We start from the raw sequence: 4,409 nt of genomic DNA on the forward strand, positions 1-4,409 counted from the left end.
TGTTTACTGGTGATTGCACTATGTTCAGCACCATTCACAACTCAGATACTGAAGCAGTCCACATCCAAATGGAACAAGGCCCAGACAATATCTAGGCTTCAGCTGACAAGTGGCAAGTGGCAAGTAACATTCCTGCCACACAATTATCATCTCCAGTAAAGAGAGACAATGTGATCACTGTTCCTTGACATTCACCACTGATTCCTCCATGAACAACTTCTTGGGGATTACCATTGACCAGAAACTCAGCTGGACTTGCTATATAAATACAATGGTTACCAAAGCAGGAACACTGCAGTGAATAACTCACCTCCTGATTCCCCAAAGACTGCCTACCATATTCAAAATCCTTAGACAGCACCCTCCAAACTCTTCCATCTAGAAGTTGAGATACTGTGTTATAAGTCTTGTTATTAATTCACTCACCAGCTCACTATATTCACAACCTTTCAACTGTCTACAATTGTGTTTTCCATTCATAAAACCATGATTTTTGTAGTGCATTTTACTACTGCAATAGACTAAAACATTCTTTCCAAACCCACTACTGTTTCCTCACACCTTCAACCCATATCAGACTTATTTACTATCCAAAAGCTTCCTCAATAAAGACAACTAACCTCTTCAGAAACCATATCCTCAGGTGTCTCCGAAACTATGGAGAGATTATAATATTAATCAGCCCCTTAGCAACCATCTTGAGATTTGAATAGGTTGCAGAATGTCAAACAAGTTTCCTCCACTAGCATGTACATGTTAAATGCACATTGATTAGGGCCTCGGCCCCCTTTAAGAAAGTTACTATAAAAACTGTGCTTCCGTGAAATTGCATGAGTGAATTAAACAGTGGCAAATGGTAAACAAAATCTCATGACCCAGCTGTGGTAATCAGTTTAATATCCTTTATATTTGTATTTCATGTATGTATAATTTCTAACTTTAGATCATATAGGTCCAGTATTTTTATGAACATTTACTAACTTGAGATAAAAGGACTAACACCTCTTAAATTATGCAAGCAGACTGGACAGACACTAATCTAAGTAGCAGCCAGCACTTAGCAAATGTTTAAACAATCTTCTGCTTCCCCAGGACAGATGTCACACGAGCAGGTATACAATAGATAAAACTGTAACAACATAGTGATAGAATTTTTAATGTAAAAACTGTGTACAAAGAAGCTACTGCACTTTGGGATTCCATCACCACCTCAAACTGTCCTACTGCTGATGCTCAATAAAAGAGGCTATTTTCACCAGCCACTGATTTCAGTTGTTATTTGAAATACAATTCCACAAAGTACAAAGGAGCAGATACATAGGAACATTGCCACCTGCAAGTTTCCCTCCAAGCCAATCACCACCTTGACTAGGAAATATATCACCGTTCCTGGGTCAAAGTCTTGGAATGCTCTTCTTTAGGACATTGTTGGTCTACCTACAACACATGCACTGCAGCAGTTCAAGGCAGCATCACCACCACCACCTTCACAAGAGCAATCAGGGATGGGCAATGAACCCAGTGATGCATGTATCCCACAAGTGAATAAAAAGTAGTTAAGGTCTGGAGTGCACCTCGTGGAAGCATGATGAAGGCCAATTCAAGTGGGAAATTTCAGAAGAGTCTTGTTTCAATTTAATGAATCACCCCCACATGCATGATCGCAGAGAAAAGGTCAGAATAGCACGAAGATAAAATTTTGAGAGCCAGGACAGAGTCAGGATGAGAGTTCTGGCCACATAGTTCCTCGTCTCTAAACTGTTCTTATAGTCACAATATTTATGATTGGTCAAGTAAATTTTTATTTAATAGTAACACACAGAATGTTGGCGCTGGGGAGATTTACAGATGGTAACGTTACAAAATATTACAACTTTGCTCTTGGAGATGGTCATTGCCTGAGACTTGTGGTGCAAGAGTTAACTTTAATGACGTGCAATTCATTCATGGGTCATTAAATCTGAGTTGGGCAAAACTAAGCTTGCTCTGGCAAGTTTTTGTTTATTTTAATCTGCCAGTGCAGCTATTTAACACCACTGAATGCATTTTAATAATGGTCAGACAGGGAGATGCCATGTTACATATGAATGAAGAGAAGACCACTGACCCCCAAACCTGCTGCAAATTGGTAAGATCGTGGATGAACTAATTACTGTACTCCCACCCTGATAACCTTCAACACTTGCTAATCAAGAAAGTCTTACAAATACTCAGATTCGCCAACGTTTGAACAACCAACTCTTACAGTTGAATAAAGATATCTTGTGTGCCTCTTAGTTCTTGCTTCTCCCACAAAAGAAACATCTTTTCGACATTTACATTCAAGATTGAGGGATCTTCTGTTCCAATCAGTTTCTTACTCTAAAGTCTGTCAGGTATAAACCTAGCCTGTCCAACATTTCTTCCAAAGACACCTTGCAATTTTCAGACTTTAGTCTGGTAGATGTTCTCAACTGCTTCCATGGTCCTTACATACTTCCTCTATTAAGCTGACCAATACCAAACTTCAGTACTGTGTTGTCTGTGTGACCAGAGCATAAATTCCCTACTTTCATACTCAAATCCCTCATGATAAATCCTATCACTCCACTAGTTTTTCCTGCATATTAACCCTCTGCAAAAATGGACAATTTCACCTCTTCCCACATTAGCCACTATTCAGAAATTTGCCCAGTCACTTAACCTTTCTGTAGCTTCCTTACATCCTCTTCACAACTTATTTTCCGATCTGTCATCAGAATATTTAACAGCCATACCTTTAATCCCATCATCCAAGTCATTCATATAAACTGTAATGAGTGCAGGCCCAGCACTGATCCCTTTGGCACACCACTCATTACTCTTGCCAACAAGATAAACCACTCCTGTTAACTAGTCAATCTTCTATCTATGCCAAAATTGCTATGCCTTACACAGGTGATCTTTAATTTCTGCAATAACACTTGCTGCAACCTCATCAAATGCAGTATCAATGTGATTTCCCTTTCATGAAATAACATTGATACTGCTTCATTACTTGGAGCTTTATAGTTTGTTATTTTCTTACTTTCATTTGCTCTCACTTCCATTTTCTGATTAACACCTATTTCTGGTATGTTAGTCACACGTTCTACACTGATATTTTGCTTATCAATCAATCTGCCATCTCTTGTAATGAAAAAGAATTAGAAGCAGCAGGGACCACATCTCTCCCTCCTCACCTAACTCCATTACTCACCCAACTCCCAGCTCTCAAGCTAGAAAAAGTCAGACCAAATCCAACTGAGATACCATTTAGAAGCACTGAATTAGCTCAGTCCCAGGTACAGTAAATATTTAGGCTATCTTAAATTAACTTCAGCTGCTCTCAAGTAGAAAGCATTTATATCCCTGCTAAAGCAAGGATAGCAACTCACCTCAAAGACAGTTATTTGCAAAAAGAAATTACATTTGTACTCCAGGATGTCAAGTAGTCAGCAATCTTGAGGTCTGTCTTGTCTTTAACTCGAAACATCACCAGCCTGTTCAGGTAGATTCAAAAGATCCTACTGCAATACTTAAGAGCAGGTGAGTTATCTTCAGTGGCCTGGGCAAATATCTAATACTTAAATCAAGATCACAAAACAGATTGTCTGGTCATTATCACACTCAATCACATTTGTAAATCTCGACGATATAGATATTGGACTGTGAAGTTGACAACCAAAATGGAAGAAAAAAAGCCTTTACCTGAATAAAGCTGCTACACTTAATTCAGCAGTGCAATGTCAACAATAAGTTAACACAATTAGGAGCATCAGAACACTTTCACAATAAGTCAGACAGCAATAGGTGGATGTAATTGAATTCCCCTCTCTACTGAACATGTTGGGTAGTTTTAAATCTTCAATCTAATACAATGTTAACATGCTACCTAAATCACAGAATCAAGAAAATTGACAGTTGCATCTTAAAGATGTGCACATGCAAATATGGTCATGGACAGGTGATCAAGGAAAAACCAACTAACTTTTCCTCTCTCCATTCCTGGGACACTGAAGATTAACAATCCTGGATGGGATAGTTAAAGCAAAGCAGAGGCCAAACCAAATCTGGGATCTTCCTGACTGTATTCAATGCACTCAGCCATTGAAGTTGTGGTATTTAAATCTCTCAGACTGTTAACTTTGCAAGTTTGTTGTTTAGGAGTGAGTTCTTGTTTCACGAGTCAAGGACTATTTCAAATATCACAAATTCTGTAGAAACTTTTTAATAGAAAGACAAACAGTTTTCACTCTTTTTAAAATGTACATTTAATTCTACATAAAGGAACTGTATAGTACATATTCAAAGACAACCATCTTTACGCTAAGAATTAACAATGTTCAGATGACATCTTTTCCCCCTGGAATTGCAACTGTACAGAACTGCATCATCATTGGTCGAATACA

The sequence above is a fragment of the Rhincodon typus genome, chromosome 8 (assembly GCF_021869965.1).
Source record: "Rhincodon typus isolate 14 chromosome 8, sRhiTyp1.1, whole genome shotgun sequence".
Lineage (NCBI taxonomy): Eukaryota > Metazoa > Chordata > Chondrichthyes > Orectolobiformes > Rhincodontidae > Rhincodon > Rhincodon typus.